The sequence below is a fragment of the Podarcis muralis genome, chromosome 9 (assembly GCF_964188315.1).
Source record: "Podarcis muralis chromosome 9, rPodMur119.hap1.1, whole genome shotgun sequence".
Taxonomy (NCBI): domain Eukaryota; kingdom Metazoa; phylum Chordata; class Lepidosauria; order Squamata; family Lacertidae; genus Podarcis; species Podarcis muralis.
Window position 1 is genome coordinate 72,516,336 of NC_135663.1, and position 24,131 is coordinate 72,540,466.

The following is a 24,131-nucleotide window of genomic DNA, read 5'->3' on the forward strand; positions in this document are numbered from 1 at the left end:
GATTTCCAAAGTCCTGGTCCGGGATCTGAAATGGTTGGTGTGCACCCCTAATTGCTGTACCTGAGCTTGCAATGCCAGCAACAGAACGGCAAGGATTTGCTTATAGTATCTTAGCCCTGAAACTCAAATGTCATAGTGAAAAGGGTGTGCGGAAAGAACAGTGCTCTTTCATGTTGCCTGGAGAAATCAAATGGGGCCACACAAAGGTTCAAAGATTGCATTGCTTCATTCTGCACATGTCATTGAAGGTTCATATCCTTCTTTTATGCATTTCCAAATCCCATTCGCAGCAATAATGCTAAAGAACATTCCTTTTCGATAATCTCCACCAATATAATATTCTTCGGTTTTATAGCTTCCTATCCCAGAGGAGCCTTGAATAATTGAAGATTGCTGAACGTGAGAAAATGAGACAGTGAAGGATCGCTTGGTTCCTTTAGAATTTTTTCTTACTTGAGAAGATGACTGAAACACAGATTACCAACGTGCATTTCATAGAATCATAGAATCATAGAATCATAGAGTTGGAAGAGACCACAAGGGCCATCGAGTCCAACCCCCTGCCAAGCAGGAAACACCATCAGAGCACTCCTGACATATGGTTGTCAAGCCTCTGCTTAAAGACCTCCAAAGAAGGAGACTCCACCACACTCCTTGGCAGCAAATTCCACTGTCGAACAGCTCTTACTGTCAGGAAGTTCTTCCTAATGTTTAGGTGGAATCTTCTTTCTTGTAGTTTGGATCCATTGCTCCGTGTCCGCTTCTCTGGAGCAGCAGAAAACAGCCTTTCTCCCTCCTCTATGTGACATCCTTTTATATATTTGTACATGGCTATCATATCACCCCGTAACCTCCTCTTCTCCAGGCTAAACATGCCCAGCTCCCTTAGCCGTTCCTCATAAGGCATCGTTTCCAGGCCTTTGACCATTTTGGTTGCCCTCCTCTGGACACGTTCGAGTTTGTCAGTGTCCTTCTTGAACTGTGGTGCCCAGAACTGGACACAGTACTCCAGGTGAGGTCTGACCAGAGCAGAATACAGTGGCACTATTACTTCCCTTGATCTAGATGCTATACTCCTATTGATGAGGCCCAGAATTGCATTGGCTTTTTTAGCTGCCGCGTCACATTGTTGGCTCATGTCAAGTTTGTGGTCAACCAAGACTCCTAGATCCTTTTCACATGTACTGCTCTCAAGCCAGGTGTCCCCCATCTTGTATTTGTGCCTCTCATTTTTTTTGCCCAAGTGCAATACTTTACATTTCTCCCTGTTAAAATTCATCTTGTTTGTTTTGGCCCAGTTCTCTAATCTGTCAAGGTCGTTTTGAAGTGTGATCCTGTCCTCTGGGGTGTTAGTCACCCCTCCCAGTTTGGTGTCATCTGCAAATTTGATCAGGTTGCCCTTGAGTCCATCATCCAAGTCGTTGATAAAGATGTTGAATAAGACCGGGCCCAAGACAGAACCCTGTGGCACCCCACTAGTCACTCTTCTCCAGGATGAAGAGGAACCATTGATAAGCACCCTTTGGGTTCGGTCAGTCAGCCAGTTACAAATCCACTGAGTGGTAGCATAGTCAAGTCATTTATTTCCCCCTGTCATAAAAGTACCAGTTTGATTAGCAATCTTTAAGGTACAGTATACAAGCAAATACATTACTGAAAAAAAAAACAAGCTTAGCATAAAAGGATGGAATGCCTTCCATCAGTTCTGGCTGGTGGCCTAGAAAGTCTTAAATGGCTTAGGACCACATTTTCCCATATTATTTATTATTGCCCTTTATTATTTATTAATAATACTGGAAGGACAGATCGTGAAGCTGAGGCTCCAAGACTTTGGCATCTCATGAGAAGAGAAGACTCCCTGGAAAAGACCCTGATGCTGGGAAAGATGGAGGGCACAAGGAGAAGGGGATGACAGAGGACAAGATGGTTGGATAGTGTTCTCGAAGCTACAAACATGAGTCTGACCAAACTGCGGGAGGCAGTGGAAGACAGGAGTGCCTGGCGTGCTCTGGTCCATGGGGTCACAAAGAGTCAGACACTACTAAACGACTAAACAACATTATTTATTAAATTATGTGATAATGCACACAGTGACTTGCGATCTCGATCACACGCAGTCTGTAGTCCCCTGGCAGTAGGAGTACAATATGGACATGTCTTTAAGTTAACATCTTACATTAAGAACCTGACAGTACCAAATTATCAAAGGCTTTTCACCAAAGCCAGACTAAACGTCTTTCCTTCTGCAGTGTTGGATGGCAGGTTGAGAGGAGTTCCCTACCAGGACAGACTTTGCTCGTGTGCTCAAGACATTGATTCCATAAAACATATTTTGCTGCAAGCCAGGGCTGAACTGATATTACCCTTGCTGGTACCTTTCCCGGGAAGATCAGAGGCTCACTATGTCAGTTTCCTATTGGAAGACTGGACAAACGCTAGAACATTAGCAGTGGCAAAGTTTTTACCGGTGGTTGCAAGAACCAATGATCCCTATCTTTTGAACAAAATGCTTGTTTAACCTGGAGGTAGGCTGTATGAATTGTGCATTGCTTTGTAATGATTTGTTGGGTCTCTGGACCATAATAAAGATTGATTGATTGATTAAATTTGTAGATTGCTTTTCATCCGTAGATCTTAGGGCAGTTCATATGACCCGATTTGGATCCTGCAATCATCATCTGAGGCTGTTCTGGGTATGCCCTCTCCACAAGAGGTCTGGAGGATGACAACACAAGAAAGGGCCTTTCCTGCAGTGGCTCCCTGTTTGTGGAATACCTAATGCCTTTATCACATATCTTTAGGTGCCAGGCAAAAGCATTCCTCTTCTATTAAGCCTTTGCTTAATTAGCCAGTCTATGGCCTTTTGGCATTACTGTTTTGTTTGTTACTATGCTATGCATTTCTGCGTTTTTACACTGTAAACTGCTGTGTGATCCTCAGATGAACAGTGGTACATACCGTATTTTTCGCTCCACAAGACGCACCTGACCATAAGACGCACCTAGTTTTTAGAGGAGGAAAGGGGGAAAGCCCCATTTTTGGGGGGATCAGCTCACAGTTGTACAGCTTCTTTTGCCAAGGGGAAAAGCCACGTTTTTGAGGATCAACTCAAAGTTGTTGAGCTTACTTTGCAAAGGGAAAAAATCCTGTTTTTATGGGGTTCAACTCACAGTTCTGTAGCTTCTTTAGGAAAGGAAAGGGAGCCGTTTCTACAGTTTCCAGACAGATAATCTAATCAGCCAGTCACATGTCGTTGGGGAAACGAACAGCCTCCGTCTGCACAACATTCAACAATGGAGGCCTGGGCAAGGGGGCAGGGCCGGAAAGGGAGCCAGCGACCGACCACACATTCGCTCCATAAGACGCACAGACATTTCTCCTTACTTTTTAGGAGGAAAAAAGTGTGTCTTGTGGGGCGAAAAATATGGTAAGTATAATAAAATAACTAATAATAATAATAAAATTATTTAGGCTACGATCATTTGCATGCTTTCCTTCTGTGTAGACATGCGTAGGATTGCATGCTTAACTAAACATTTAATACTCTGCCTTCATCAATAACATGAAGCTACTAACATTTTGGTGTTGCCAAGGCAGGTATTATGTGACATAATCCAACAGAGACTGACAAACTAGGAAGTTAAACCAGAGGTCTCCCTCTACTGACCGATTATCCTCCAGGCCAGCCTTCCCCAAGCTGGTGTCGTCCGTAAGTTGTTGTCCCGTCATCGCTGAACATTGGCCATGCTGACTGGCACTGATGGGAGGTTAAGGAAAGCTGCTCTAAGCTAAGACAAGTTGTTGTTAGACATTGCAAGTTCATATATTAATAAACCTTCTTTCACTTGTAGGACCTCAAAATTCAATGGCATTTCCATTTATATATCCCATATATGTTGGAATAATTTATTCTTGTTGCCTAGAAATCCAGCTTTCCTGACTCAAAATGACTCCTGACTTAAACAACGGTATGAATAGATGCCAAAACTTGCCTGTTATAGTTAAAATCACCAATTTACTGTTAATTAAGAGGCTAGCAGCTCCTTTCCCCTCTGGGGTTCTTCTGCTCTTAACTGCTGGTTAACTATTCATTTGAGTTTGGCTTGACAGGTCATGTCCTATCATAGATTTTATAGCCTTCTTATTAAATGGAAACCCAGCTATCAAAAACTTCTACCCTGCACCCAGCAGTGTTTAGAGCAGTTGGTAATAAATTGTTAATAAATGTGACCCATTGTATAGGTTTATGGTGCTGTCAAGGAGACTGAGGTGCCTGAAGGGAATCTGTTATCAGTAAAATATTTCAAGTGGAAGCTAAAATGGGGAACAAGGCGAAGTCTCGGCACAACCCACCCCGCCCTCGCAATAGATCACCTCACAGACACCAATGAGGCATATAAAACCTTTTACAATGTAGCTAAAAGTGTGACAGCTCCCCTGTAAAACAAGAACATTATTATAGATTGCTCTTTAATAATACATCTTTCGTTTAGGTTTCTAAAAGAATGCCATCAACATCCCTCTGTCTGTGCCCCTGCTGAGATCAATACTAAATAAATAACTTGGTCCCAGCCCCCCAGCCCCACGAGATAAGCAGATGGTGGCAACCCCAAGAACCAGGCATTTATCTTTAAATGAATAAAAGGTTTCAGAAACAATAATAGCTTCTTTGGATTTATCTCAAAAATACATCCTTTTTGGGACTGGTATTTATCAATGGAGCTATCAATGGAGATCCCGTGTATTCTGAATTTTTCATCATTGTTGTGGTTTGGCGCTTTCGAGATCAAGCATTTTCACAATGTCTGCAGGACTGTGGAATCTGGGACCAGTGTGCGGACTTTTAAACATTGCCAATAAATAGAGCTAGCTCAAGACATTTCGCTGCCTGAGGCGGAGGATGTAATGGCATCACATTCCATTTCTTGTACAAAACCTTGATCTGACTGGCAGTTGCGTCTTAAATTCAAAACTGATGATGGGGCATCTTCCACCCCGTCTGAGGCTATCAGGCTAACAACATCTTGCTGCCACGGCCTGCTTTCCAGTATCTGCCACCTGTGGCAGCTGCCTCACCCTGCCTAATGATAGAGCCAACCCTGTCAGTATATTAACAGCCCATCATCAACGCATCATCATGCCATCTGTATATGGCACTTTACAGGGCAACACCAAAAAGACAGGTGGTCACTGGAGACTATATTTTTCCGTTTGTCATAAGGGAGGCAATAGAGAAAGTGATCTATCAGGTTGTAACAACCCGTATCTGCTTCTTTTGCGTGGACAGGCGGAGTCCCCAGATCCTGCACGGTCCCCCCGTCATGTGGAATAACGACTCAAGACAACGTGCTATGGGATTAAATTGGCCACAACTTTATTAAATTTCAAATGTGGGTAGACCTTGGCTCAGGCATTGGGCGTTCTCCCTCCCCAGTCCCCAGCTGGGGACCTAGGGAGCATCAGGGTTATCCAGTGTGTGTGTGGGGGGGATGGGCCGGCTCTGGAGAACATATGTTCAAGCAGAGATAGCCGCCCCTGTAACGCCGCCGCCACAGGGGAGAGCAATGACGACCTTTCGGTGTACGGCCAAAGCCTCCCTTCAGAAAACCCCTTTAACGGGGAACCCTGGTATCGCCGCCGCAAAGAGGAAGATGGACAAAAGGATTCCGCCCAAGGCCTGATACCGCCAAAGTTGTGACGTTTTGCTATGGGAAAGGCGAAACCTGCCAATGCAGGGAAATTCCTTTCCGGCCCTTTAACAGCGACCTTAACGTAGCAGCGCCCACATACCTGTGAAGAAAAGTTAACCTGCAAAACCTGTGAAGAAAAGTTAACCTGCAAAATAAGACATTAACTGAGGGTGGGTAGGGTGGGAGAAGCTCTGGAGCCAAGTGAGGATTCCCAGGTAAGGTCCTCCCTCTATTGTGTGGGCAGGTAATCCCTCCCCTACCTGGCCTGGTCTCCTTGGCAACGCTTCCCCCAGGTGGGATTGGACAACTGACTGAGGTAGGCGGAGACCTCCAGGTATCCCACCTGAGGGAAGGCAAAGCCAAGCCTATGCTGTTGGAGCCGCTCCAGATCTAGGGGCTGCACGCGTCCATGCAAAGGGCGCCCCCCGTTTTAAGCGGGGAGCGGTCATTGTGGGCAGGGGAAAACGACCATGTTAATAGAAAGTTCTATTCTGCGGATGAATATTTTCCCTGTTTCATATAGAAATCTGTCATCAGTGGTTTAGGCTGAATAAAAAAAAATGAAGGGCAAACTCCTGCGTTACAAAGGAGTTGAAGAACTTTGCAGACAAGCAAATGTACCCACCCACCAGTGGCGTAAAATGGAAGCTGGACCATGTATGTCTCATCAAGGCGCTTTAGCAACATATCATGGGAAGCTTCTGCCTATGAAAGCAACAAGGATATCAGTTCTTGTGTGGTTCCTTTTCCACCAGGTCGTATCTTGTTAAGCTTCCAAGCTCCTGTTCTCATTGATTAGTTGATTTGATGATTTCTTACCTGCCCTTCACCAAAATATCCTAGGATGGGTTACAGCCATACAATACAGTATAAAAATACATTATGGAGATCAGTTGAAACAATTTGCTATTGATATAAGAATTAGAGACCCCAAGTGTATATTTTTATTATTTTAATAATGTTTCAATTTGCATTTAACCCTTTAAGAATGTATGAGGCTTGATTTTTGTGTGTTCTGCATTTGTGAGTTTCTCCCTCCTTATCTACCCCTGAAAGTGGTACGAATGGCAAGATGTTGTAGCACCAGAGTGCAAATCAACTATCCCTGGAGCTATCTGAGACCCAGGAAGAGGATTTTATGATGCTCTTCCCTCCCACTGAAGGCTAGGTTGCCAGGGTAACGTTGGACACCCAAGACCTAAAATGGTCAAATGGCCTGGGCACATTGAGGCCACTCCAAGATGATTGTGAGGGTGAAGAAACCAGTATAAAGCCATGTGTGTTTTACTTCTCATAACCTGATGTATGTGAGGATGTTTTATGACTCTTTGTTTGCTGTGTTTGAACTACAATATAAGCTTTTGTTCTGAAATGCCTTGGGGCAGACCTTCTCAACTGGCACATTGAGTTGAGTGAGCTCTGTCCTATTGCAATAGCTATAATAAATGCTGGATCCCTAAATCTGGAGGCTGGACTTGGTTCTGTGGTTTATTCAAAAGGTGGTTGTTCCTCACCTGGGTAATGAACAAAGTGGTGTAGAGGCCACTTTGGTGACCCATTGTCAAGGATCTGTTTGCAGGGGAGCGGGGAGAGACAGGAAAGTACAGAGAGCCTCTTCCTCTGTTGAGCAGCTGCACTTCGTCAGAGTCTGGGGAGGGGGAGTTTTCAGGAGACACGGAAGATGAGAGAAAGGGGAGCCAAAACCTGCTGGAGGGGAAACAGGAAGAAGGCACTTTTGGATTCTGCTAGTGATTGAGGCAGACATGGTTTTGGAACATCTGCATTGTACACAAGTTTTGCTCTCAATAAAACCTGAAAAGACAGGCTGGAGTCCTGGCTCTTATCTTCGTGAGCAACCACACTCCCTTCTGACACCCATACAGGGAAAACGCAGGTCACTCGAGATGATCTGAATGGGACCTGGATAAGGATTTCATCAGTGCACAACACAAAACATAGTTTTTGTGGTTGAAAATCCACAGGTAGTTCAGTGGTCTTGGTGATAAAGAGGTTTTTCCAGGCACAGACAAGCCCATCTAGAACCCAGCAGCGTGTCCAGAAATCCGCCGGTGTTGAGTAGGAAGGAAGGAATATAAATGGCATGTCGTTGTGAGTGAGTCTGTTCTCTGACCAAGCCTCGAAACTGGGACCTTGCAGATTGGATCTGAAGGTTCCCCTTTTCACTCTCTCTGTTTCTAAGGTTTATGGCTATCTGGCCTCTCCCCACTTCTAGAAGAAATCAGTGGGTTGCCTCCTTTAGGTGTAACTGAGTTGCAAGGGGCAATTTCCGCCCTCTAAAATTGGCAGAAAAGCACATCTCAGTGCTGCTTTACGCAGATGACACCAAAATCCTCTCAGGCCTTAAAAGAGCCATGAAAACACTGGAAGCATGCTGCAAGGAGAACACACTAGAGCTGAATTACCAGAATAAGAGGATGTGTCTTAAAAATATCTCTCTCAAACGTCAAAGGCCAGGGTAAAGAGTATGATGAAAACGATATGTATCATGAAAGCTATATGTAATCAGCATTCAATGGTTCTATGATACAATGAAACTGGTACAATGATGGTACTACTCTTCTCTGCAGGCATGTAAGGAAAGGGTCTTTCTTCTAGATATTTAGGGTCTATGCTATTTAGGGCTTTAAACACTAATGTGAATACCTCAAAATGAACCCTGAAATGAATTGGCAACTTGTGCAACAGTTATTCTAAATGGAAACCCAGCCCGGCTGCTGAATTTTGAACCAGTTGAAGTTTCTAAGTCATCTTCAAGGGCAGACCTATGTGGAGTGCATTGCAATAATTCAGGGATTTCCAAGCCAGTGCACATGGATGCGATGACACTTGCAAAGGCTTTTACTGGTCTCTCAGGCAGGTGCCTCAAACTCAAGCATTTTTTATTTTTTATTTAGTCTCTGGCCATCTTAAAAAGAAAGTTATGGAGCAAAATGTGTTGGTATCTGTTAAGCAATTTCTGAGAGTGATCTGGCCATTTTCTGAGAGTGATCTGGCCATTTTGCATTTCCCCCCAGTACTGAAATATACTCCCTGTTGCTATAGCTTTAGTGAGTATGCATGTGTGTGTGAAATCAATGTGCGATTTCCACAGTCGGAACCAGCAGGACATAGCTGACTTCCCATGGAATGCATAAAGTTGTCTGGGGTGGCTGCCTCTAATTTTGTGTTACGCCACACTCTCCATAGCAGCTATTTTGTGACTGGTGCCCCCAGCACTCTCTCAAAATTTGAAATGCGCCCAGTGGTCGAAAGGGTTGGCAGCCCCTGCAATAATCCAATCTGGATGTAACCAGAGCATGAAGTATCAACTGATTTCCCAGTTGACTTTCATTGACACTGTTTGGAAGAGTGAAATAGTTTTTATTTTTAGGAATATCCCACACATTTTGTGTTCCTACACTAGTTGGCAAAGGAATTTTAAGGGTGATTCAGATAACTTTTCTCATCACCTCTGATTATGGATTTAAGGTAAAAATTTAGCTTCATTCTTTAATAATAATAATAATAATAATAATAATAATAATAATAATAATTTCATTTATATACCGCTTTATATTTTTAAGAAAAATCCCAAAGTGTTTTACAGCGTATTAAAACATCAATAAAACAATCTGAAGAAAGTCAAATATCGAGTATACAGTCAAAGCAATTTAATTAACAGAAAAGTGCAATATTATCTTAAAGATTTCAAAATAAAGCATTACAAAGGAGGTCAACTACAGAATACATATTTAACACAAACAAAGTTAACATAAAATAATCTTAAACTTTTATAAAAAAACATTGCTAAGTGAAGTCAAATATAAAATATATAATGCACATTTAAAACAGCACAATAAGCAAGAGAATAAAATATTATCATAAGCATGACACGGCTGTTTGGCGGGCACAAAAAGAATAAGCAAAAGAATAAGAAAATATGGCAAAAGAATAAGCAAATATGGTTATTGGGGTTAATGAATAAGTTAACAAAACATATTTGTGCCCATGAGAAGTTTATTTGGGCTCTTTTTGTGGATGATTGGTCTCATCTGTAAATGATGAACTTTTGGTTAAATATTTCCCTGACAGACATATGTCATTCTGGGATGTCTATACCTAGGATCTTTCATTAGTTTGAAATTCAGCGACATAGCACTAACAGCACAAAATATGCACATCTACTCAGAAGAAAGTTCTATTAAGTTAAATGGGATTTACTCACAAGTAAGTGCATATTGGGTTTTGATATGCTTACCCTGTATCCTTCCGACCATGCATCTGCTGTTATAAATACGTTCTGTTGGGTGGCACCATGGCAGGGAAACTGAATACCTATGGAGCCTATTCATAGGCTAATTTCCACATTGCAAAGTCATTTTGTGGAAGAGAGTTCTAAGAAGGTTGCATTTAGCTAACAGGAAACAGCATCTAAAATGGATTGGGCCCAGAGTGGCTGCCGCAAAAATATAAGTGTTTCTTGGATGTTACTAAGATCAAATGGAGACTTGCACTGGAGGAAGGAAGTTGAGAATCTGCTGTATTTTTTGCTCTATAAGACGCACCAGACCACAAGACGTACCTAGTTTTTGGAGGAGGAAAACAAGAAAAAAAATATTCTGAATCTCAGAAGCCAGAACAGCAAGAGGGATCGCTGTGCAGTGAAAGCAGCGATCCCTCTTGCTGTTCTGGCTTCTGGGATAGCTGCGCAGCCTGCATTCGCTCCATAAGACGCACGCACATTTCCCCTTACTTTTTAGGAGGGGAAAAGTGAGTCTTATAGAGCAAAAAATACGGTATTTTCATTCATCCTCCCCCCCCATGCTGCTCCAGAAAGCCATTCCAGAGCTGGCCAGTTGCAACTCCTGGATCTAAACTCCTGTTTCTTATTCCCAATACGTCTTATTTTAAAGTGAGACCTTGTTTTGCTGTGACTGATTTCTGTGCTTTCAGAGGGAATTCAGTTTGTTTAAAAACTCTCTGATGCTGCCTAATTTGAAAAGGATCTGCAGCAAAACCCACACATCTGTCCTTTAGATAAACGTGTCATTGGCATTCAGTGCTGCAACATCCCTTCTTGGTGGAAAAATATCACAGAGCAAACAAGACAGCTGCTTTCCCCATTTAAAGGCAGCACCACTTGGGGCTGCTTCCCCAGCGACTAAGGTGTCAAAATAACTAATTAGTTAGCAACAGCAAAAGGATTCATGTGTGGAAGGTATTTTACGTTAAATTTGGTTTGTGCAAATAAAGTTTCAGAGCATATTTTAAAAACATAAGGGAGACTGCAAGCTGGTAAAAAGGTAAAGGGACCCCTGACCGTTAGGTCCAGTCATGGCCGACTCTGGGGTTGCGGCGCTCATCTCGCTTTATTGGCTGAGGGAGCTGGCGTACAGCTTCCAGGTCATGTGGCCAGCATGACTAAGCCGCTTCTGGTGAACCAGAGCAGTGCACAGAAATGCTGTTTACCTTCCCACTGGAGTGGTATCTATTTATCTACTTGCACTTTGACGTGCTTTTGAACTGCTAGGTTGGCAGGAGCAGGGACCGAGCAATGGGAGCTCACCTCGTCGCGAGGATTCAAACCGCCGACCTTCTGATCGTCAAGCCCTCGGCTCTGTGGTTTAGACCACAGTGCCACCCGCGTCTCACCTGCATGCTGGTAGATGTGCATATCTATTTGTTTATAACCACATGAAACAGATAAACCACATATGCCCAAGTGCCAAGCTTTTTTTCATTTTTTAAATCTTCACTCTGAACCTGGGTAACTGGCCCATTGACCTATATAGCAAGTCACACTATGTTTATATAGTATCATGGGGATGACAGATGCATTTTACCAAATGGTTTAATCTCTCTGCCTTTTAAGAGCCGAAGGGATTATAACCATGCTTCGAGGAAAAGAAACTTTCCTACCCCGTCCAATGTAATCGGGGTTTATAATGCTGCCCTCTCTGATTTCTTCACCTGATAATCACAAAGGTTGGAGAAAGAGGAGACTTGATCCCCTTTAAAGTTATCAGCCTCCCTCTCACACGCCCAGTGACACATCATACTTAACATGTTTATTTAGCAGCAAGATTAGAGCACACATCTAAATATTTAAAGTGCTGAGATGGTTCTCTTTCTGGATTTTTTTTAAAAGCAAATCTTTTACCATTCTTTCTGATATCTCTTATCAGTCTTCTTGGGATGCTAAGAACATGGAGTTTATTTATGGGCTGGGGGGTCAGATACATTTTTGCCCACAATGGAGGCTCCTTAATTGTTCTTGGGAAGCAGGTGGCGCTGTGGGTTAAACCACTGAGCCTAGGGCTTGCTGATCAGAAGGTTGGTGGTTCGAATCCCCGTGACGGGGTGAGCTCCTGTTGCTCGGTCCCTGCTCCTGCCCACTTAGCAGTTCGAAAGCATGTCAAAGTGCAAGTAGATAAATAGGTACTGCTCCAGAGGGAAGGTAAACGGCGTTTCTGTGCGCTGCTCTGGTTCGACAGAAGCGGCTTAGTCATGCTGGCCACATGACCCGGAAGCTGTCTGCGGACAAACGCCAGCTCCCTCGGCCAGTAAAGCGAGATGAGTGCTGCAACCCCAGAGTCGTCCGCGACTGGACCTAACGGTCAGGCGTCCTTTTACCTTTTTAATTGTTCTTTGGCAACTGCTCGATAGTTCCGTTGTCATTGCCTTTTAGATCTTGGACTTGTCTCCATCCTGTATCTCAGCTGAATAGGGCTCCGAATGGGACCGCACTTTTACAACAATGATAATACTTTAATTCTGTTGTACTCATAATGCCGACGGGTCAACAAGTCCTGGTATGTCCTTTCACATTCTCTCTGGATCAGGGGTCAGCAAACTTTTTCAGCAGGGGGCCGGATCACTGCCCCTCAGACCTTGTGGAGGGCCAGACTATATTTTTTTTTTTTTGGGTGGGGGGGATCAACAAATTCCTATGCCCCACAAATAACCGAAAGATGCATTTTAAATAAAAGCACACATTCTACTCATGTAAAAACATGCTGATTCCCGGACCGTCTGCAGGCCAGATTCAGAAGGGATTGGGCCGGATCCGGCCCCCGGGCCTTAGTTTGCCTATCCATGCTCCGCATTATGTAACTTTCCACAAATTGTTTGGGCGGGGTCAGTACTGCTCAACACCACCTTATTTGAGGGGCTTGGAATTGTAGGTGGATTCAGACATGGCTATGTAAAAAACAAACAAACCCCAAAGAAAATTGTTGAGGCAAAAGCTGAACATGTTATCAGCCACAAGCCCACATTTATTTCATTAGCCACTCCCCTTACCAAGCCAGGAAATTTCTGGTGCAGCCCTCCTTGAATGGGATGCCATTTTATAGCAGTGTTTGTTTATTTACTTGATTTAAATGTGTGTCCCACTGTGCTCCCGAACCTGCTCACAGTTGTAAAAAGCATGCTATACAATAAGAGCAATACCATCAAAGTTTAGGAAACAATATCTGTATTTCTTGGGCATAAAGTACCATTGTCTTGAAGCTTTCCAAATCTTTTCCCACAAAAGAAATGGATTTCTGTCTTGAGATGCCTCCTATGATATAGAATAGACTTTAATTTGAGTTTGTGAAATGTAATACACAAGAGCTTGGTAGTAAAATGTCACTTGTCTGAACAGAAGTTATAATCTTGTTTTCCTCTGCGGGTTGAGTTCTGGGCATTGTGGCTTTGAATAGCAAGGCCTGAAATGCAACAGTAAACTGACTAGTTAATTACATGCTGCTTTTCAATGTGGGAGGAAGAATGAAGAGGACTTAGGATGGTGTCAGGTCTTATTAGTTCCTCCACTTTTAAAACTGTACAGATTCATGAAAACGGAGGTTTCGTGACACCTTGGAAGGTTCGTGAAACCCTTAGGGAAAATGTGAGCTGGGGACATCTTGGTCTATACATGTAGTCACTGTACTACCAACATGCCTGAGTAGAGGTGACTTTACTGTCCATGGCTCTCACACTTTGTCACCACAAAGCCCACTTAAAATTCTATATTATGTCATCATGCTTCAGTGTTTCAAATGTTGATGAAAACCTGTTGTTCTCAAGAGCCCATTCTATGACACTAGAGTGAAGATCCATCGTCAAAACACATGACAATCATTATCAACAGCATATGGAAAAGTCTTCATGCATCACATCACTGTTGATGCCTAACTGCAAAGCCTGGTTCATCAGGACAACGTGCTGGTGCGGCACGATTTTCATCTTGATGTACCTCTAAAGACAAATACTTCATACCAACTTTCAGATTCCTTTTGGACCGAAGCTCCAAATACCCTGGGAAGCTGTTAGATGCTTTGTAATGTTATAAATATGTGCTGCTGACTGCTGCTATTCACTTTGGCTGGATTAGAGATTTGTCAAAGAAGAAAGCAAAACTATTGTTTGTGAGCTATGGACCAAACCCTTCAGCAGTTTGTGCCATACATCATTGTGCGCATCCTGGGATTGAGATATTCTTAGCATTTCATCTGAAACATTTTGCTGCTTTGTTTTTGAAAGACAAACCAGAAAACTTTTAAGAGCCACTCAAAGTTCTGAAACTTAGTTCTGAAACCCCAAACTGTGTCTGGACGGAAGGCATGAAATCACAAAAATGTAGAGTTGGAAAGGACCAAAAAAGGTAATTTAGCCCAACCCCCTGAAATGCCCAAGGTGGGGTTTCAACCCACAACCCTGAGATTAAGTGTCACAAACTCTACTGAGCGAGCTAAAGATCCTAGGAAGATTCTAAGAGGCAAAACAAGAAAAGCAGAAAAATGCCTTGTATAAAACTAATATAATTCCACAGACCCCAAAATTTTTCAATATCCAAATAAATGGTATGCAAAAGTCTACAAAAACAGTATTTCACCAAATATCTGCTTTCAAGGATATATCATTAAGGAGGAGGAGAAACACACAAGATCATACACATATTGCATATTGATTGTTATTATCATTGCACTGGACAGAGTATGTAAACAGGAAGCAAGATTCTGTGGCAGACAGAGATGGTTTCCTAGAGCAGCTGCCTCACATGGATTAATTAATTGTCTGGCACAATTTAAAGGTCAATCACCCAGGAAGGTGGGCAGAAACAGTTTGGTTAAACTCTCCAATCCCATTTCTCTAGATGTTCATCCTGGATATGGGCATGTTCTGTGTTAGAAACTGAGATCTAGTGCACTTTTTAAATAACAAGAATACAATGCTGAACATGAATGAACTGCAGCTAAAATATTCTGTTCATTTTTCACATGGTCTAGTCCTTCCCCTGACCACCCTCCTAATATTCTTATGGGGGTCTCTTCTCCAGTCTTCAGAGAGCAGCTGGAAGTGGGGAGGCAGAAAAGGGTTCTCCTTTCCTTCCACTCTGCAGTTTTAATCTGAAATATTGGGTACAGTACTGCGCCCGGAGCTCAGAAACTGCTCACGCTAATGAAATTCCCTGTCGCAAAATGCACCTAGAACAATGGGAGAGCCAGTGTGGTGTAGTGGTTAAGAGTGGTAGACTCGTAATCTGGTGAACCGGGTTCGCATACCCGCTCCTCCACATGCAGCTGCTGGGTGACCTTGGGCCAGTCACACTTCTCTGAAGTCTCTCAGCCTCACTCACCTCACAGAGTGTTTGTTGTGGGGGAGGAAGGGAAAGGAAAATGTTAGCCGCTTTGAGACTCCTTCGGGTAGTGATAAAGCGGGATATCAAATCCAAACTCTTCCTCTTCCTCCTCCTCCTCCTCCTCCTCCTCCTCCTCTTCTTCTTCTTCTTCTTCTTCTTCTTCTTCTTCTTCTTCTTCTTCTTCTTCTTCTTCTTCTTCTTCAACACTGGGCATAGTACAGTGTAAAAAGGCAGCAAAGTATGCAGAGAATGGATTTTCTGTGGATCCCCCCTTCCCTGAACTTTTGCCCGTATTGTTCAAACCTCTCTTGCCTTCCTCAAATTTCTGAGCAGGTATCTCCATATTTGCCTCAAAAGTTCACTTTAGGCAGCTCTCGTTGAATGTAGCAGTATTCAGATATGAGGACAGCATCCCCCTTCAATGGATAACATTTGAAATGTATTAAGCTCAGCGATGAAAATGAGGTGGCAAGAACAATGCAGGGGAATAGTTTGAAGAGTCTTCTGGCTGGTCCAGGTTGGCAGCTGTATCGCTTGCCCATATGGTTTCACTTCTCTGTAAAAGTTGTGCCTCAACCTTTTGACACTGTGTTGTGTTTTGCAAGCATTATAAGCATGGCTCGCAGTGTTATTGGGTTTGTGGTGCTTATAAAACTTTTTATAACTAGAATTCCCTGAACGATTAAAGTAAGGCATCTTTCAGCAGCCTGGAATTTCCCTCTACTGAGCTCTTCAAAGACATTGGCTATTCACAGTATTTCGAATGCGTAGTATTTTCTAAAACCTGATTCTACAGATTTGCAGTAAATGAATGTGGTAGAATTCTGTACTGCACTATGCCAGATAGGGAGACACATTTTTGAAAGCTCCCTGTGTATACAATTCGCTGCATGTAGCAAACTAGGAATAAGAGAGGGGGAGGAAAGAGCGTAGCCCTCTCTCTGTTGCTCTAGCTTGTAATATTCAAGGATCACTTTTGTATAATATGATCCCTCTCCATCTGTATCCTGAAGTAGCAGAGCCCAGTGTTTGACCATCTCATTCTGCCATTTTATTCTGTATGCAATGTGCATAGTGACATTTCAGGGGAGTTGAAATTTGCCAGTAGTTTTTCTCAGGAAATTCTATTCTTGGACATTTCAGTTCACTTAAATATTCACTGCCCCTTCACGGATCACTGCCTTGCCATGGCGAAGGGGCTTGAATAACTCATGACAAACCTAGACAGCATCTTAAAAAGCAGAAACATCACCTTGCCAACAAAGGCCCGTATAGTTAAAGCTATGGTTTTCCCAGTAGTAGTAGTAGTAGTAGTAGTAGTAGTAGTAGTAATAGTAATAATAATAATAATAATAATAATAATAATAATAATAATAATAATAATTTATTCTTTATACCCCACCCATCTGGCTGAGTTTCCCCATCACACTAGTGATGTATGGAAGTGAGAGCTGGACCATAAAGAAGGCTGATCACCGTAGAATTGATGCTTTTGAATTATGGTGCTGGAGGACTCTTGAGAGTCCCATGGACTGCAAGAAGATCAAACGTATCCATTCTGAAGGAAATCAGCCCTGAGTGGTCACTGGAAGGACAGATCCTGAAGCTGAGGTTCCAATACTTTGGTCACCTCATGAGAAGAGAAGACTCCCTGGAAAGACCCTGATGTTGGGAAAGATGGAGGGCACAAGGAGAAGGGGATGACAGAGGACAAGATGGTTGGACAGTGTTCTCGAAGCTACCAGCATGAGTTTGACCAAACTGCGGGAGGCAGTGGAAGACAGGAGTGCCTGGCGTGCTCTGGTCCATGGGGTCACGAAGAGTCAGACACGACTAAACGACTAAACAACAACAACAAAATATTCATTGACACTCTTTGTCCAAGCAGGCGCGTTATGTGACACATGAGAACAGCAATGTAACCAGACTGTACAATGGTGACGGGTTAAAATCAGGCCAAATCTTTATTGACAGCAGCAGCAGGCAGGGCCAATTGGGTCCCAGGATCTGTTCACCATTCCACAAGCCCTATGTTGATGGAATGGATCCAGTGGGTTTGGACTGCTCCAAACCTGGGAGTTGACAAGTGCTGCTCCTTTCTGTGGTTCCAGCCAAACAAGCAAAGTCTCACTGGGGGGACCAGGTGCAGATTCCAACCAGGCAGATACCAAACCCAAGCTTGGGTTTCCTTATGGGCCCTCCTAGACCATGTTGATCCTCACCAATGCCATTTCCGCCCTCATACAATCTTCTCCCGCCTAGCAAAGGAAGGCCATAATTTCACTGAGGGAAAGGAGAGAAAAAACCCCAAAATGCCAGTCAGGTTGAGAGAGAAAGAATCCTTTCTGGCTCTGTCAACCAGTGACCCAAAATTGCTCAGTGAAGGCTCTAACCTGGGTGTGGGCAGGCAGGAAGCTCTCAAATCAAAATATAGGGTTTCCCCTCCCCTCTGCAGCAAGGGCTCATACTACAGCTTTTCCCCATGTACCCACCACATTTTGCTGCAATCCATAAGCCACAGGGCCTCTGGGCAAAGGCATCCCATGCTTATTGGACACAGAAAGGGGCTTCCATTCATATTGGGGGATTATGAAGGGAGCAATGAGCTAAGAGAAGAAGACTGGATGGGGTAAGGTCCCACTGACCTTTCCTTCGCTTGATTCTATTGAAATAATAGTAAGCAGTATAGAAGTTGAAAACCATAGTTGCTTCCAAAATTAAGGGATGATGAACCCTGGGAGGTCATTTCACCAAATATTCTTCAACAATTCAGGAGAATACAATTTTCAAAATATTATCTGAAAGCTCTTTTCTGAGAAATTTCTACTTTATGGACAGCAGGATGGGAAGAGAATAACTCCATTCCTATTTCTCAACTTTGGGGATTGGGGGAAAGGTAGAAGAAATGGCTTCAAAGTTTTACCTGGGTCCTTCTGGTTTTTTGTTTTGTTTTAGAAGAACTTGTGTATTTTCTGTGTTAATCAAAGTCATGTGGGGAAAGTTGTTTTCGATTTTCAGGGTGAAATATTCTTGGTTGAAATTGAAGACTTTTAAAATAAGGTTGATAAATTAAGTAAAATGAAGCGTTTGGGTTATTGTGTTTTTAGTAGCACATTTTCTTTTCCCCTTTTCATGTCGGGTGCCCTTCCGCGCTGTTAGTAAACTCCCCACCTCCTTTATAAAAGGGTGATTTATTTATTTATTTAGTGTCGAAATGAAATTGGTACGCATTAAGCTGAAACCTCAATCCTAATGTGCTTTTTGCCTGTCTCAACATTCTAATAGCTCTATTAGATAGATTGACATGATATGATGGAACATCAGCTACTCTCAAGTATTTAATCGGTGCTTATAGACTGCCTAAATTTTCCTGTAATAGCTCCTCCCACTTAAAATCCCTCAGTGGGAATTAAACCATCCAGGCAAAATGGGAGTAAAAAGAAGGTTCTACTTTACGGAAAAGAAGGACTCTTGAGTCGTCTTTCACACCTTTTCATGTGCATACAGTAGGCTTCTTATATAACTTACAAATAGTTTTCAGTGTCAAGAGTCATTTCTTAAAACAAGATTATGATGATGATGATGAAAAGCATAACAACAACCCAACAGCAAGCAGCACTGTGGACTTCTTAGACCTGATAGGAATTTGTTTCTCTAATTGTTTTGTATCATAATTGAATAAATCTGATTTGTGCTACTATAGTGGTTCCCTAGGGACGTGGGTGGCGCTGTGGTCTAAACCACTGAGACTAGGGCTTGCCAATCGGAAGGTCGGTGGTTCGAATCCCCGCGATGTGGTGAGCTCCCGTTGCTCGGTCCCTGCTCCTGCCAACCTAGCAGTTCGAAAGCATGCCAGTGCAAGTAGATAAATAGGTACCTCTGCGGCGGGAAGGTAAATGGTGTTTCCGTGCGCTGCTCTTCTGGTTTTGCCAGAAGCGGCTTAGTCATGCTGGCCACACGACCCGGAAAAACTGTCTGTGGACAAACGTCGGCTCCCTTGGCCAGTAAGGCGAGATGAGCACCGCAACCCCTGAGTCGTTCGCGACTGGACTTAACTGTCAGGGGTCCTTTACCCTTACTATAGTGGTTTATATTTTCAAATCTTGTTTTTAAAAAATCTTATGCTTCAAAATGATTTCTAGTGACTTATGGTGGGCGCCTGAGAAGGACGCACCAGCTCACGGCGCCATTTTTGCGAGTCTCGCAGGGTTTGCAGTCCGCAGTGAATGCATCCCTCAAAACTAGCTGGCCAGTGGGCAGGGGTCGCTCTGGCGGCATGGCACGCCCCCACAGCATGCCCCATTCCCATAGTGCACTGCATGCGCCCTGATATGTATGTCCTGCCCCAGGCGTCAGCGGGGAACACTCCACCACTGTGTGTGTGAATGAGAGAGAGTAAGAGAAACAGTAAAGATCCACCAGGAGCAAACAATAAAAACCCTAACCCTAACCTTTTTAAGTACTGAGTTGCTGCTTTTATTTTTATCAAGTATTTTGTGGTTTTATGTCATGATTTTATTCTGTGAACTGTGTTAAGGCCCATGTGTAAAGGGCAGAATATAAATTCAATAAACAATAACAAGTTGCCCCCACCTCTGGCAGGACAACAGTGTTGTTAATAATAATAATAATAATAATAATAATAATAATAATAATAATAATAATTTATGCCCCACCCTTCCCGGTTTAAAAACCGGGCTCAGGGCGGCTAACAGCAAATATAAAACATTGATTAAAATGTGACTTAAAAACAGCATAAAATAGCATAAAGTACAACATAAAATGCAGCATCAATAAAATTCAAAAATTCAGGGGTCATTTTGGGGAGAAAACAAAACAAAAACCAATCAGTAGACATCAAATGATCACCAGGGCTAACTGGCCAAGGTGGTCCTACTAGGGCCAGCAAGAAGACCAGGGAATAATTTTAATGTTGGGTCCCAGAAAGGGTTTCTTCATAGAAGAGAAAAGGGCATAGAGGATCAGGCTAATTCAAATTGAAGGCCAGGCGGAATAGCTCTGTCTTACAGGCGCTGCGGAAGGAGATCAAGTCCTGCAGGGCCCTAGTCTCTACCATGGACCCCCCACTTAGGATCACTCTGTTTCTTGCCCTTCTACTCAGCTGTTTAGCACTAACAAATGGTCGAGTCATTTTCTATTCTCCTAGATGGCTTTTGTTAAAAGTTCTGATTTTTTCAAGCATACTGTCTAGAAATGGAGGAATCAGCGTGTTCTCACTAACAGAGAGCACGTGTTGCGGTTGGGGGAACAGGCCACTCCACAATGACTTGGCAAATTAAAGTCAGCAACCCAAGCATTTGAGGGGTTAATTGGGTTGCTGGGGCAAGATTTAAATTGGCAATGGAGGAGGGGTTTGAGGTCATATATATACAGAGGCCAGAGGAGGGATCACCCTCTTGGCCGTTTCGAACTGGATCACGGAGCAGCCTAGAGACGGTTGTATTGAGCCTAACTGATTCCCTGATTCTTGCCCTTATTCCTGCCGTCTTTTCCTCTCCCTTCTATATTTCTTCCCTTTAATTCCCCTTTACCTTCTCTCCCCCATATTGTTGGTTGTCCTATTTAGTTTCTCATTTTGTCTTTTAATTTAATTTGATCTTATTTATCAATACCTGGTTGTTAAAAAGGCCGTGGGTGGGGACCCCCCCCCGGCCTGGGGGAGGCGGGGGTAAGTTAGCGGCCGTTTTCAGGGCCGTTTTGGCAATCCCCCCCCCCCCCGGTTTTAACGCCGCGGCGGCAGATCGCGGCTGCCTCTCTCCCCCTCCCATCCGCTTTCCCCTCGTTCTAGGGCCTTGCGGCGGCACAGGGCCCAGCCCTTTCGAGCCAGCGGGCCCTGGTGCTTTCAAGGGGTGAGGTGGGCCTTGCGGCGGCGGCGGCGGGCCGCGGACGGTGCCCCCCCCCTCCCGTTTACAGGGATCGCGGCCTCGCGGCCGCGGGGCGATCCGGTCTCGCCTCCCCCGTCCCCGACCCATCCCCCCTTCCCCCCTACCTGGTCGGGTGGCGGTGGATTGCTCCCGGTCCCGGCTCCGTTGGCGCGGCTGCCGCGGAGGCCTCGCTTTGCTCTCTGGCCCTGTGGGGGGGGAAAGAAAAAGGGAGTCGGTAATCGGCGCGGCGGGCTGAGCGGCCTCCTCCCGCCCGACCCAGGGATCGCGGGCGGCGCAACGGTGCTGGCCGCTATCTGTGCCAGCGCGTAGGAGGTGCGCGCAGGCCGAGGCCTGGCCCCGGCCTGCATTTTCTATCTGCAAGGACCGTCTGGTTCATCCGGGTCCTCCATTTTCCAGTGTCTGCAACCTGACTGCTCGCTGGCCCTCTAGTGGTCGTGGGGGTTACTGCAGGCTGTCGCCTCGCGAGCTCCCCTAGTGGCTCAGAGCAGCACTGCAGCTGTTATACCAGTTAATCAAGTACACAGTGCCACCCTCTGGGTGACTCTGGTATAGCAGCCTGCTGTAATTGATTTTATAGGTCTAGCTGTTGGCTTGGTGCTGCTCCTGCCCCTGCAAAGACCGCACTGCCCTGCAAGGCAGCTTTGGGTGCGCTGATTCCGGAAGCACTTAAATAATTTATATTTCCTAACAATAAAAAATAAAATAAATAAATAATAATAATAATAAATAAATATCCGAATAATAATTTAATAATAATAAATAATTAATAATTTTTTTTTTTTTTTTTTTTTTTTTTTTTTTTCTCTCAGTGTTCCTTTAATTAGTTTAGTAGTAACTCATTCCTTGTTGAGCGCCATTGGCTAAGGTCTTGGTCAATCTTCAACAAAGTTGACAGCTTGCTTGGGTTATTAACCAGGGCTTTCCTGGTCTTTCTTTGTTTTAATCTAGCAGGTATGGCCCCGAAGAAGGCTTCGGCCCGGGCTGACCGGGCTACCACTGCAAAGCGACCCATCAGGGGTCCCTCCCAAGCCCTGCGCTCACCTGCCCCGAGTCAATCGCTTGGTCGGGTTCAGTCATTCATGGCAGGCATAGCTGATGATCCGGCGGCCATGACTCGTTTTGCGGCTGAAATGGACGGCGTCCTCCAACGTTGTTCCACTCGGCCCCCTGCGCCTACAAGGCCGCCTCAGCCGTTGGTGCCATCGTCGCCGACGTCATCGCTGTCTAGCGAGCTGGGAGGAGAAGGGCCATCAACTAGCACTGCTGGTTTGGTTTCCCGGCCTACCCGACCCTCCTACTTACCTGCTACTCGTGCTAGTTCGCGCAGGGCAAGGCGGTCTTCCAGGAGGGTGTCTCGAGGAAAGACCCCTTCGACGCCTGCTTCCCGCCGGAACAGGGCTGTCCAGCCTTTGGTTGAGGTGGCTTCGGGGTCAGGTACCTCACATGTTGTTTCTTCTGTGGCTCCAGGTCCTTCAAGGCAAGATCTTGACTCGGGATCCTCCATGGAGGACAGCCTTCCAGTCCCTGCTAGGAGATCCTTGGGTGGAAAGCGTCGCCACAAAAGATCTTCCCGGAAGCACGCCAAACGCAGAAGGGAGGACTCTTCTTCTTCTTATACGGGTACGTCTTCTAGTTCTGACGATGAGCTGGGTGGCCCCATCGAACTTTACTGGGGTTTCGGCGAGGAGGCTTCGGGGCTTCCAAGGTGGGCTTGGGAAAGGAGGGCCAACGCTCACCGGGCGAAGTATGGGGCCGTACAAGAATGTAGGGATGGAGTGCTCGTACCGGACGTTAAGGTCTCTACCAATTCGGCTAGGGACATCATTCCGGGTTCGCACTTGGCAACCAAGCTGCGGTCTAGGATACTTAATGGCCGGTACGTAGACATGTTTAAACTGGCCCCACCCTCCGAGGACCAGGAGAAAGCAGATTTCCCCAAAAAGCGCCCCGGCAACCCCACGGTTGACAAAACTTTCGAGCATTGGCTCGATTGTTTTCAAGTCTTCGCCGGCGTGGTGGTGGCGGCTTATCCTCGGAGATCTCTCCACTTGTTTGTTTATTTATCCATCGTTCGTTCCGCCTTCACCAAAGCTGGTGAAAAAGCGGCAATAAAATACGATGAGAACTTTAGGCGTCGGGCGGCCAGGATCCCGTCGGCCCGCTGGGATCGTAGGGATCTCGATGTGTGGACCACCCACGTGGCCCCACTCATTGACAAAAGGGTGCCGGAACAGCAGAAGCCCAAATCGGCGGCTTTCAGAACTAGCCGCCGTATGCTATGCTGGGATTTTAATAAGGGGTCCTGTCAGCGCCAGGGGTGTAAGTACGCCCACAGTTGCGAGAAATGTGGGGGAACACACGCGGCGGCTGCTTGCTTCAGTGGGCGGCGGCCCTTTCGTGGAGGCAGAGGGGGTGCTCAGCAGAACCCCAGACCAACCCCCTCTACGGCAACCGCAGCATCAGGAAAGTAATGTATTGTTATCTTTAGCCCACACCCCTATTCGATTGCAGGCCCTACAATTCTGGCTCCAGTCTTACCCCAACAGGGAGGCTGCGGCCTATTTGAATGATGGCTTCTCCGTTGGCTTTCGGATTCCGGTAGCCATGACTCCCGTGGCACGGAATCCTGCTAACCAAAAATCAATTCGTGAGCTACCTATGGTAGCCCGCAAGAAAATAGCAAAGGAAGTGGCTTTGCATCGCATGGCCGGTCCTTTTGACGCACCACCCCTTCATGGGTTGCATATATCCCCCTTAGGTATTGTGCCAAAAAAGGCACCGGGTGAATTTCGTTTAATTCACAACCTATCACACCCTTTAGGAACTTCTGTGAATGACGTTATTCCACCGGAGCTTTGCTCCGTGAAGTACGCTTCTCTTGATCAAGCGATCAAGATGATTCGGAAG